Genomic DNA, 13,550 nt, shown 5'->3' with positions numbered 1-13,550 from the left:
GTCTGAGTGATGAACTAATGCATTCGAACCAATGGGAAACCAGCAATCTTCATTTCTTTTAGTTTTCCTATTTCTCTTGAAATTAAAGCATCCAAAAGTTTAATATTGACTGAGTTTGGATTACAGTTCCATGGTGGCAACCACCATCTATTATTTGTCAGTAATTGAGCAACATTTTGGTTTCTTTTCATGTGAACCTGTTTGGGTTCTGTAGACACCAGAAGATGAAGGGTCAAGCAGAGGCATGAAGATTTAGAATTTCTGTCATGGACTGTAACTAGATGAACCTTAAGAGGCACCAGTTTGTGTTGTCGGCACCCAAACATCCATTTTCTCTGATTTGTAAACTGTGCTCCACAGAAATCTATGGTATGGTTAAAAAATTGTGAAGTTAAAAACTTTATTCCATATTGTGAGTTTCCCGAAATCTCTCCGTTTTTTTTTTATTTTTAAAAGATTTTATTTATTTATTCATGAGGCAGAGGGAGAAGCAGGCTCCCTGCAGGGAGCCCAATGTGGGACTCGATCCCAGGTCTCCAGGATCACGACCTGAGCCAAAGGCAGATGCTCAGTTACTGAGCCACCCAGGCATCCCAAATCTCTCCATTCTTAACTCAAATTTAGATCCAGCAGAATTCAACTTAGTATAGCTTCAACCTCAAAATAATTTGCGGCTAAGTTCATAATTTGCATTCGTGGTCTCATTTCTTGTTGTGAGACTTACAGAGTGTCTTTTATGATTTATCTCTTTCGTCAACTTCTTTCCTCTTTCCTTTCTCTCCTTGCCTTCTACACGTATTCACACTCACTCACACACTATGTGTCCTCAGAGTAAGCATTATTTCTTACAATGCATTTATCAGAAACTCCTTTGCTTTTGTAGTTACTGAAAAAGAGTTGTGTTTTCAAAGCCGAAAATTGAAAAACTCAAGTTTTCAAAACCGAAAATCATACGTGTATTTGATTCATGATACAGATTGTGATAAATTGTGATGATCTCAAGGGACCGATCATTGGTAGCACAGTGTTACTAATGGCTGATCATGGAACCAACATAAACTCACCAATGGGTTTTCTTAGGAGAGGATTTCTTAATTAACCATAAAATATTTACTGTGCATATTTTATGCCCATTGGGAATATGGAATAAGAGAAGAACAGTAGAGATTTCTGTCCTTAAAGAATTGGCCATTTCATTGGGAAATCATGACATAATGTAAGTACAGGGAAACAAGATCTTATTTTATTTTATTTATTTATTTTTGGTTTTTGAAAGAAGATCTTTTTAAAACTAAAGTATAAACTGATAAGATCAACTGGGTTATCTAATTTAGTTACGTTGAAAAATGATTTGCTGATGGTTCAGATAAGACAGTAAACTTAAGAAAAAAGATGAGGAAGCAAGCTTTGCAAGGTGAAGTCAGGGAAGGCTTCATGAAAGAACAGCTTCAGCAGAATCCTATGGGGTTTGGATCAGGGCTGGAACAGCAATTTGAGAATGGGCTGAGCATTAGCGGCAATGGTGTGTGTGTACATTTGTGTATTTGTGAACACAAGTGTATGCATGAGCGTGTGTACGTGCAGCTTATAAGCTTGAAAACAGGGCTGAGCATTATAAATCAGGAGACTGATCCATGGTTTTGCAGCAGGCTGAGAAGCAAAATTCAAGGCACTTAGAGAGGGTCAGAAGCACATGCACTGGACCCAGACTTGTGGCAAACAGCCATGGTATGAAGGTAGCAATGACTGCAGCTCTTTCAAAAATCCCCAGAATTGGCACCAAGTTTTTACAACATGGAAAGGAAAGGGTTTTAGTTTAAGGCAGGAGAAGATGAATGGAGGAAATAAAATAAAATAAAATAAGAAGATGTAGTGAATCCCCCGTCACTTACAAATGAAGAGCTTTACAAAAGGTAAAATTTATGACCTCTCTGTATGCTAACATCAGCCATGTTTTATGATCCCGTAATTACCTAAAATATCTTCTCTTGATGTCTGTACACACAGAGGGTTTACACAGTAGACAGAACGAGTAAAGGCAAAGTCTGTGCTGAGAGGATTTGCCCAGAAGAGGGTCTCTAACACCCTGCTTGAGGAGTGTTAGGGGGAAAAAAATTGATCTTTAATTATTCATCCAAATTATAACCTAGTCAAATTTAGTCTTATTGGAGACCTTCTCCTTCAGCTTTCAGACATAAATTGGATTTATATTTTACATCTCTGGCTCTCCTTTTGTTCATGGTGTCCCCTACCTTCCCCATCAGCATGTCTGAGTGTCCAGCTCGTTTGCTATATTTTTCCTGTATTTAGATGCCCTTCCTAAAGACAGACTTACATTTTTTACAAGGAGGAATAGGTATTTTTTCCTCCAGGACTGAGTGTCTTTTGTCAAAGGTCAAAGTCCAGAAAGAGTGATTCTATTCTCTAAATTTCTACTTCAGTGACTCATTGAATGGTGTCCTTGGAAGGACATCCCACAAGTGACACACAGGAGCGGCAGAGCTTGGGGAGCCTTGAAGGGGACAGGGAGCTGGGCGTGAAAAGTGGGGATCCTGGGTGAGGGGCAAGCCCTGGAGGGAGGTTGCAGGATGACATTGACAACATCGTGACTTCTAGGGTGGGAAGAGTAAAAACAATGACCGCTTGGCAAAATCAAAATACAGAGATGTTTTGAGAAAGTAAATGTGTGTGCCACGCTGGGGTCAAGGTACTTCCCTGATTATGGATGGTGGAGTTTAAAGCCATTCACTACGTGAAAGACATAGATTATGGCTTGTTATTAGGCTTTAGAGAAGTGACTGCTTTCATGAGGGAATGAATATTAATTTGCACACCAAACCCGTGAGGTCCCTCATGTTAAGCTGGGCTCCTCATCCGAAGACCCTCCCTCTTGTCTGTCTTTCCATGATCTTTTTCGTGCCTGTGGACTTCAACTTTAAGGTAATGTTTTGTTTTGTTTTTTTCCTCAATATACACATGTGGCTCTCACCTTTTACCCAGGTGGTCTTTTTACCTTGCTTCTCACCTGCAGAAAGCCTTCATTCATATATGTCTCAATGTATAGGGTCTTCCCCCACAGATCTTCACCTTCCCACTTCATCACGTTCCTGACAGCAACACCCTCCTTTTTTTTAAAAAATGATTTTATTTATTCATTTGAGAGAGAGAGAGAGAGAGAGAATGAGAGTGCAAGTGGGGGTGGGGCAAGAGGGAGAGAGAGAAGCAGACTCCTTACTGAGCAGGGAGCCTGATACGGGACTTGATCCCAGGACCCTGTGATCATGACCCGAGCTGAAAGCAGATGCTTAACCAACTGAGCCACCCAGGTGCCCCGGCACCCTACTTTTTGAGGCGTAACACCTCAAAGTCCTTAGAGCCATGGACAATGGGAGGTGGAAGGGACCCTGGCAGCCAGCTTTCCAACTTCTGTTTGAGAGGCCAGAGGGGAGGGGACCAAATGTAGCAGACTTCTTTCATAAGACACATTATGATTTGGACAGAGCTAGGACTCCCCCGACTGAGCTGCCTCCCATTTGCAGATAATTTTCATCATGCTGAATGCATGAAGGGGACAGATATTAGAAGAAACTGGAAAGTCACACAGAGGCCAGGGTGGATCAATATGTGCGCCTGATGTCTCCTAACAGCTTGGCTCATGATGCTCTCCTTGGTCGGCTGAGATGGTTTCTCTATACCAGAAGTTTGTCAGGATTAGTAGTTACATGGCGTCAGCCCTGTGTTCCTAAATTCGTGGCCTAATGCTAAATATGGTTATGGTTGGAAACATCCACAGCCGGTACGTGGTTTGGTCCCTGCATTTTTCCTCCAGGACTGAATGTCTTTTGTCAAAGTCCAGAAAAATGTTCTAGTGACAGGGACACTCCCCCCGTTGTGTGGGAGGAATTAACATGGGGACGCAAGGTGTCCATCTCTGGGTGAGGCCCCGCACAGCGCTGTGGCTCAAGGAGATCTGCGTTCAGTTCTGGGAAGACATTAAATTAGCTGAAAGAGAAATTTTCTGGTTACTTGAGTTGAGTTTTGGACTTCATTAATTATTTGCTCATTAAATCATTTACATTAACTCTTTCTCAGTAGTCTGAAAATAACCGGGAGGCTTACTGTTCTGTGTTTCTCACTCAGGCTTTGTGGACAAGTAACCCTGGGCCGTGGAAAAGAATCCCCCGCACATTAAGGTGCTCAGTGTCGAGCGAATGGGTGGAAGCAAAAATATGCCGCGTGCAGTGTATCAGATCCCACATTCTGGTTTCTTTTCCTACTTCAGTGGGAAAATATCACAGGTGCACTTCAGATCCAAGTTTTATTTTAAATCCAGAAGAAGCTCTTTCTTATGAAATAATCGGTCATTTTAAAGGAACAATGTCTCATTCCAAAGAAACACAAAACCCCAAAACATCTGTTTTCTTTTTTTGTGCATCCATCTCTTGTTTCCAAGGAAGTTGAGTTGTTACATGAATTTGGCGTTCTTTTAGGGATTATCATATCTTCTAAAAACGAAGTTTTAGAATAAAGGATGTTTTCGATGCTGTTCCATCCTCAGTCCATCTTTGTGGAGAACTGGAAAAGCAGATAGGATGTCAGGGATCTCTAAACTTTGAGTTGACTGTGGCTCTTCCAAGAGCAAATCATTCTGCTCCTGTGTGAGCCCGGAGGAAACGCCTGCTGTGGCTCTGTCGTTTTGTTAGCAGAAGAGCCACGCGTGGCCTGGGGAGGTCCATGGGCCTGCGAGCCTGCGGGGACCGGCTGGCTGTTGCCTCTTCCAATTTGAGGCCTGGGGAGCTTTCGTCACCAGGAGGTTTGTGAAGTGATGAGGTGTGTGGCATTATACTCTTCTTACCTTCTTCCTTTTCCTATAAATGATGACAAATTGCCTCCCTGTAAATTTGAAAGTCCCTAAATGGCATTTTTGTCAAAGCCTTTATAACAAAATGCTTACTCAGAGAGATTTTTAGGTATTGGGAGCTGGGGTGGCTGGGAGCAGGCCTAATTATTATGCATCATGACACAATGCATTATGCATCGCCCTTGCTTTTCTGCTTTTTAAACACTTGTTATGGATGATGAAACTAATTTAAATGGACAAACAGGGCGCTCTCCTTCACATTATTCCTGTGATGTCATATTCTCCTTCCAAGGGGTTTCATCGATGCCTCCCATGGAAGCCCCTCAAACATGCCCATTTTAATAAGACACTTTAATAATTAGCTTAGAGATAATTGTCAGTCAGGGGAAAATAACCTTTTATCAAAGGTGCCTTGAAAGTGGCGTGTTCAGAGAGGAAACAAGTGCTCTCATTTGCACTTATGCTTGCTTCCCTTTTCCCTCCTCGCATTTCTACAGAGTAAAATGCTACAAACGGGAAGAATTGTAAAAGAAGGGAGAGGGTGGGTGTGCAAGGGGAAGGGAGCTGTCACATTGTTAAGACAAATGGGGCTTAGAGAATCCTAATTAAACCTCAAATTGCTTAGAAACGGGAAGTATGTATTCCTAATTGTTGGCACCGTGAAAAAAATCTAATTTACCGCATATCTTTAAATAAGGGGAACCCGTTCCTTGGCCGTGTGAGATTTCAAGCCTCACCTATTGCGTAGGCAAAGGGCATGACTTACAGGCTGTGGAGTGCGCCTCCGATGCTGAGCATCCGATGTCACAGACGCACTGAGAGAGAGAGAGAGAGAGAGAGCAGAGCTGGGAAGTGTGTGCAGATTTGGGTTCTGAGTTTTCTTCTCCGGGAAGCGTTCTAGTTGTATCCGGCGATAATTTTAGTGCATTCAAGCTCTCTGCAATGTTATTTGAATATCAGAAAAATAATACAAGTAGGGGTCCATATTCCTGAGAGTCAAGGTGTATATTCTCAAGAAAATAGGTTTGTTTTGAAGGCAACCCTCTTATGTTGCTTTAAAAATTGTAAAATGTGGGGCACCCGGGTGGCTCAGTGGTTGAGCATCTGCCTTCGGCTCTGGGCATGATCCTGGGGCCCTGGGATCGAGTCCCACATCGGGCTCCCTGCAGGGAGCTTCTCCCTCTGCCTGTGTCTCTGCCTCTCTGTGTCTCTCATGAGTGAATAAATAAAATCTTTAAAAAAAATTGTAAAATGTGGCCCCCTGGGACTTTGGTTTCTGTGGAGGTGCTGACGGTCTCTGATGCAGAGGGCGACCGTGTTTTCTCCTGTCACTCACCTCTTGATGCAGGTCATCAGCCCCCCTTTCCACTAGGGAGGCTGGAAGGCTTCCAGCACTGCAGAATCTTGACTTCATCCTGATACAGTCAGGGGACAGAGCTAAGCACAAACCACTACCATGTTTTTTTAGCCTTTGCCCAAGCTTCAAACCATACTTCTCTTTCTATGGGACTTTGACTTCTCTTTATTTAAATACACATGTAACACAAGCTCCCACCCTTTAATAAGACTTTTTTTTTTTAAGTTGTTTCCATGGTAGATCAGAAGAGGTGCTAGACCAGGTGTAGGAGCCATGGTTGTGTCTCTAACTTTGGGCTTCTTCTGTTTCTGGTTGAGTCTTTGTCTCTGGGATCTAGTGGGACCTCAGCAAGTTTCCTCATCTGTGGCAATAACACCAATGACAGATATAGTATTGACAGCGACCGTCTGCCGAGCACTTGCTCAATGCCAGGCACTGCACTAGGACGCTCACGTTTACTTCTCACTGGCAGCCCTTTCTTTCCTAGCTCTCTGCTCTTTACGGCGAGCAAACTGAATCTCAGGAAGGCTGAGAAAGTTGCTCAAGGTCAGGTTGAACCCAGATCTCCCAACTCAGGACCAGTGTTATTAACCCCCTCCGGAAGTTGTGGCTCATCCTGCCTTTCGCGTGTACTGCACGAAGTCATTGTGAGCCTCAAACCAAATGGTCATAATGCATGTGAAAATACCCTGAAAAAAAGATGTTATCCTGGCGTCTGTCACGCTGCTCTTATTACTACTTTCTCATCTGTGAAGCAGACACAATCGCAGCTGCCCTGGAAGACATTGGTGCTCATTAAGTGGAAGAGAATTGATTAGTGTTGGAAAATGTTGTCTTTTAATTTTTCCAGCAGAGGTTGGTGCCAGCATTATCCTGGGAGATAAAGGGACCTCCATTTGCTCATATTCACTGAATACATTCTTGAGTCTCAGCGAGGCAGTGGCCTGCCTTGGAGGCCTTATCTGTGTCATCCCGGGTTGTGGGCTCCAGGAGTGGAGCTGCGGGCTGAAATCAGTGAGCTTTGTTTGTCAAAGTGTGGAGGGGAGAGCTTTATCTTGTGGTAATCTGTGCATTCCTGTTTGTCCCGAGGAAGTCACCAAGCACCAAGCGATGGGCCCCTCACGGTCTACAAACGGTTCAGATGGAGATTGCTTTGTAAGATGTGGACTTCTTTTGTCTTGGCAACTAGAAATAACATGGCAGCAGTAAGAAGGTCGAAATTGGTGACCATTGGCCTCTTTCCTCCATTCAGCTCTAACCTCCTGTCCCCTCACACTAGGGTAGCATTTGAGCTTTTCCTGCAGGGACAGGTTGGTTCATGTTTTGAGGATTTGATATGTGGCTCTTCTCAAGTGCTGGTTTTTAACATGTGCTTATTTTAAACTTGTAAATTGCAATCGTGTTTTTAAATATTGCCATTGGTGTATTCTCCTAAAAATACGAGATAAATAGGCCCTCACAGTGCTTCGTTATGCCATTATATGGCTGAAGGTCAATGTATGAAGCACCTGGGCATTTCAGTTATCTGGTCTACCTCCTGTTCACTGGGTGGCCTAGTTGCTTCTTGTGCATGGTCCTAGTATTTTTATGTCTGCCTGTTTGACAGCAAGGCTGTGGCTCCAAGTCAATCAGTCTCCAGTCAACATTTCATCTTGTTCTTCCATTATATCCTTTTCTCCCTCTACCCTAAAACTAACTAAAATCTCCTGACGTCAGTGGGCTGTTTGTCAGTGTTGCTGCTAAGCCTTCAGCACCAACACAGTAGAGATAAACAGTGCCCTTGCTCATCAGTGCACATCTTTGTGTGAGCTTTTAAAATAGCTCTTAGATGTAACTGAGCAAAAGCAGTATTTCTTTTCACAGCGAGTCTTTTCACGGGAGATTCCAGCACTTTTAACTTTGATCCTTTTTCTACTACGCTAGGAGGCGGGGCTCCCACACGGATCATTCTTAAGATTTCAGCGATAACATGGATAAAGCTTCAAGCATGGTAGCTTCAGTTGAACACTGAACATGTTTTCTAAAGGGGCTCTGAGAGGTGCACCTGGCCATGGATGCAGCTGGAGAGGCGTCATGGTTCTGTGGCTCTCCATGTGCAGGAAAACTGTGCAGTTGGCACACCCAGCCCCTTGTTTGGGGCACAAGAAAAGCTGTTTTTCAGAATGTTTCAGTTGCATTCTGATCACATATGCTTATTAGTGCCTCTGCTTTCCGCTTCCTCTTGGGTATTCTGTGGTCGCTGGGCTGGAGCACTGAATTTCAGCTGTGTCTATGTGACCACTGAAAAATCGCAAGTGACCAAAAGAGCTAGTGAATCAGGCCTGCTTCATATTTCAGATTAATAACCATATGTTTGGTCTCATCGGCTTCCATTCTTTTGCCAACCGTGGTCTTTTTGTCAAAGCAACGTGGCTTCATATTCAATCAGCTCATCCCTTAGCCTCTTGTGGAATGGAAACCATACTTCTTATACTCTTTAGTGTATATTTGGCTGCATTTTCATGCAAATTTGCTCTTTGTTGTTTACTCCACTTGCTACTGCCCTCTTGGTGTACTAGAAGTGGAATTTCTCTAAACACGTCTACACTCACTGCTCCCATGTTGTACTCACTCAACATCCCATCTGTCAGCTCCATGCAGCCCTTTCCCTCCATGAAGACTGCTCCCAGGTCAGCAGGGACTTCCACCTTGCCAGATTCGGATGCTGGTTCACATGCAGTCTTCACAGTCCTTTTCAAAATGGGCAAGTCCCCCTTCCTCACTGGGACAACCTCTTCCTTGGCTCCCAAACTCCTTCACTGTCTTGCTTTCTCTTATCTCTCCAGTCATCTTTGCCAGCTCATGCCTGGTCTTTTGGCATTAGACCCTCCACCCCACTCTACCCCTCTGTCTTCATCCTCTCCTCTCTTTCGTGGATGATGAAATGCATGCACACAACTTACTATTTCCTGCTTTCCTCTGACTCTCAGACCTGTATGCTCAGTTGTCAAGACATGTCCCCTTGAATTCAGAGTCATTTCTAAAGCAAGTCATCAATAGTCCCAGCCAAATACTGTTTCCTCTCTCTGACCCCCACCCACAAATAGCCATAAGATGTGGGTAAAGATGGTTCAGGTGTATCTATAAAGAGAGCATAGGACATGGGAGGGAAGTTAGGGGTCTTGGGGGCTCCAGGAGTGATTGTCTTTGAGCGCCGTGGTGGTAGGGATGGTTGTCTGGGTGTTAGGGGACAGTTCCAGGTGTAGTACATGGGCTTCTGAGCTGACGACTTGGGTACGAGAAGATTACCTGGGAATGATGGTGTTTGCCCTGAGACACTACAGTGCAAGTAAAAAGGTTGGTTTCTTATTACAAAAGGCTGTTTAGGGTGAGGAGTTTGTGGGTCAAATTCTAGGGATTTCTGGCTACCATCTATTTGTTATATTACTCTGGTTCTGCCCCTCCTTGGTTGTTTTCCCCATCTAAATTTGTACCTGTCCTTATAAGCCATCCCTCTGCACCCTAATACCAGGAGGTTAGAGGATAGAGAAAGAATATTATCTTTACACTGGAGCACCAGTGCCTCAGACGGAGAACATAGTGATTGTGAATTTCAATCCAAAGGGGGTAGAAGTGAGAAAGACCAGAACCAAAACCAAGCTGGACTTGTGATGATCCAGGTACCTGTCCTATGTGAGATCCCACATGAGTCTTCGAAAAATCTACTCTGCTTGGCTCAACCCTAAGGGAGGTTAAGCAGGAGCTACAGATATCTCAAGGGTGGATTTCTCAAAATGAGAAAGTAAGGCCAGACCCAAAAAGTGACCCAGAACTGGTCTCCAGGCTCACAGTGTTTTACCCTGTTTCTCCTGGAGTGTTGGATTCATCCCCTGTCTGAAGATTTTCTTTATCTGCTTCTTGAGCCTGGGCCACTGGTTCTGTAGTCCCAGGGCTCCTTTTCTAGTGCCTGGTGGAAAGAACCTATCCTTGTTTTAAGTCTATCTTTTGGGTGAAATAATCTTTTTATAATACAGTTTCCTCTTTATGATTCATGTTGGTGAACTTATGGGAATAATTAAGTTAATTAAAATTCAATGAGCAGTATTGAGCATTTGGAAGATATCAAACACTTGGCCAAGTGAAGTCAGGATTTATTCTTGGAGGGTAAAAGTTTGAAGAAGACATACTCACTCGAAGTGATGGTTCTCTAAAACACAGAGCCGCCGATACTGATGCTGGGGTTCTGGCTAAAACACAATTACCTCAAAAAGTCAGTCTGAGTTCCAATATCATACGAGGCTCTTTTTCTTCCTTTCTGAGTCTGCGTGTTCAAGCATGCAAAGAGGATGAATCAGACTCTCTCCTCTCTGGCAGACACACCCTGGAAAGGTCGTTTGAAACCCCAACCAAGGACACACCTTTGATGACTGGCTGCACCAGTGTCTCATTCATTTAATGTAATGACTTGCTTTTCTGTGGGGGCTCCCAGCACCTAGCTGAGTGTTTCCCACATGATGCCATCATTGTGTCATGGTATGCTCCTTGCAAACCAGTAATGACCTTGTGCATGAGGGGGAAAACAGGTCCAGGCAGGCTACAGGTGGGCAGCTAGTAACTGAGGGGGCTGGGACCCGAGCCCAGGTCTCAGACCCCACAGCCTGGACACTGTACCCACCCACCTACATCCCTGGCTCAGAAATTCCCCATCAGGAGTAGGCTGGGCCTCCTGGCCACAGAGAGCTCACAAATGAGTCCTCTCTCTCTTTTAATATATAAATATAAACATTTTATTTTATTTTATTTTAATCCTCTCTTGATATAAGTCTCTGTCTCTTTTAATATATAAATATAAACATTTTATTTTATATTTTATTTTATTTTAATCCTCTTTTGATATAAGTCCCTTTGCAGAGAAAACCAACAACTTACATTCCCCTGGGGAGAACTCCCTTCAGAATATTTTTGCACCATCCCTGCCATGTGCAGTTTCCAGGGTGCAGAGCTTCTGCAGGGGGTGCGGGTGTGTGTGTGTGTGTGGGGGGGTCCAGTGACAGATTTCACCCGGATAGAGGCTCCCATGCATCACTGTTGTCTGCAAGGACATGCACAGCAAGCTTTAGACAAAAATGCAAAACAGCTTCAGCTGTGTTTCCTGTCCACAAGTTCAGCCACATGGGCTGTAATCTGATGGTTTCAGCAGAGGAGCCAGCAGCCCCTGGCATTGTGCAGCAGCGGCCGGATGGCTGCCCCTTCTGGAGCGCCACTGTCAGCTGGCCTGAAATCAGGACACAACACCATATTCACTGCTGATGGTTGTTTGTCCCCCCCCCCCCCCCCGAAAGACTGATTTGCTGGGTCTTTAGCTAAATGTCATCTTCTCACACCCACATCATTGCACTTTTCCTCCACAGAGCGAGTCACTTACAAGGGGTCATTTGGGGAAAGGGTTTCTGAAACCTTTTTTTAAAAAAGCATTATTCTTATGTCCAGAAGAAAAAACCTCTTTCTCCCCTCTACTAGGGTTCAGTTGAACAAATAATTGTTGAATGATAGCTATAGGCAAGGAACTCTGCTCTGAATATAACAAAGATGAAATGGCAGTTGACAGCCTAAAATCTCACTGGGGATACAGACACATACCAACTCTTAGGCCGAGGTGGGGTGGGGTCTGTGCTGGGTGATCACAGGCTCAGTTTATTTACTACTTACCTACTTCTTAATTTTATTTTTATATTTTTAACATTTTTACTGAGGTATAACTTACATGGCGTATGATGTGCTTGTTTTTGGTGTATGATTCACTGACTTTTAGTAAGTTTACAGGGTTGTATAGATAGCACCACAATCTAATTTTAGAATCACCCCAAAATATTCCTGCATCACCCGAAAATACATTTCATGCCTATTTGCAGGCATTTGCCATTCCCACCCTTACCCCTAGCGTCAGGCAACAATCTCTACTCCATCTTATGTATAGACTGGCTTTTTCTGCACATTTTGTCTCAGTGGAATCGTGTAATCTACAGTCTGCTGACTGGCGTCTTTCACTTACCATCATGTTTTTGAGATTCATCCATGTTGTTGGCCATGTTATCAGTGCTTTGTTCCTTTTTATCGCCAAATAATATTCTATCATATGGATGGACCACATTTTGTTTATCCATTCTCCAGTTGATGGACATTTGGGTTGCTTGTGCTTTTTGGCTACTATGAAGAATGTGGTGCTATGAAAATTCATGTGGCAGCTTTTGTGTGGACATATGTCTTCGTTTCTCTCGGGTGTATACTGGGAGCGGGATATCTGGGTCATGTGGTAAACTTCTGTTGAACTTTTTAAGAAACTACCAAGCTGTTTTTTCCTAAACGGGTGCACCACTCTACATTCCCACCAGCACCGTGTGAGGGTTCAAGCTTCTCCACCTCTTTGTCAGCTCTGGTTTTGTTTATCTTTTTTTATTGTGCGATTTTCCTGGGTGCGAAGTGGTATCTCATGGTGGTGTTATTTTACATTTCCCTAAAGGCATAACATGAAGCATCTTTTCATATGCTTACTGGCTGTTTGTGTGTACATTTTAGGTGAAATGTCCACTCAAACCATTTGCTCATTGTTTCCTGTTGCTTTTTTTAAAGGAAAGTGTGGAGAAAGTTGAGCAATGTAGAAGTCCCCAGGTGTAGGTGGTCAGATGTAGAAAGTACCACCAATACTACTTGCCCTACATTCTGGCTTATTCTTTCTTGTTGTTGAAATCCATCATCATCCATCTTGTTGTTGAAATCCATAATCCACTTCAACAACCACAGCAGGGTGGCAGACTTAATCAGTCTATATCATGGCAGGAGTGGGGAGACAGTGGAGAGGATATGGAGTGTGCTGGTCATCTAACATGCTACCGGCCCTAGCAGATGCTGGACTGACAACCACCTAGGTATCCAGATCTTACTGCGTCAGTGTTGTCTGAAGATTTCCAACTGTCAGCATCTGCCTGCTACTGCCCATGGCACCTTGCCCACAAGGTTGGTCTGTCCATATAGGGCAGGCTGGAAGTTTCAGAGAATGAACACCCTCATAGCAGCTCTTAACCAACAACCAATGATTGGTGGTAGGCCTTAGTTCAGGTTTCTATAACAAGGAAGTATTCACATAGTGACTTACCAACAGGAAGAAGGTATTTCTCACAGTTCTGGAGGTTGGAAGTCTAAGATCAGGATGGTCAGGTTCTCACATGGCAGAAAAATAGGGAGAGACAGCTCTCTGGGGGTCTCTTGTATTAGGGCACTCATCCCATTCATGAGAGTCCTACCTTTATGACCTAATCACCTCCCAAAGTCCCTACCTCCTAATACCATCACAAT

The 13,550-nt window shown here is 43.8% G+C and overlaps 1 protein-coding gene and 1 long non-coding RNA gene across 4 annotated transcripts in view; one reads left to right on the top strand and one right to left on the bottom strand.

The window, feature by feature from the left end:
* The window catches only part of DSCAM (DS cell adhesion molecule), a 729,459-nt gene that overhangs the window by 21,431 nt on the left and 694,478 nt on the right, over positions 1 to 13,550 (top strand). The gene's annotated exons all lie outside the window — the stretch shown is intronic.
* LOC111093536 lies at positions 3,216 to 13,474 on the bottom strand. Its single transcript, XR_005382419.1, has 3 exons — positions 13,351 to 13,474; positions 10,389 to 10,518; positions 3,216 to 4,002 (listed from the first exon to the last, which is right to left on the bottom strand). It is a non-coding gene; the product is annotated as an uncharacterized LOC111093536 (long non-coding RNA).

Source organism: Canis lupus, chromosome 31, assembly GCF_011100685.1.
Source record: "Canis lupus familiaris isolate Mischka breed German Shepherd chromosome 31, alternate assembly UU_Cfam_GSD_1.0, whole genome shotgun sequence".
Classification (NCBI taxonomy): Eukaryota; Metazoa; Chordata; class Mammalia; order Carnivora; family Canidae; genus Canis; species Canis lupus.
This window is presented reverse-complemented; position numbering and strand designations above follow the sequence as displayed.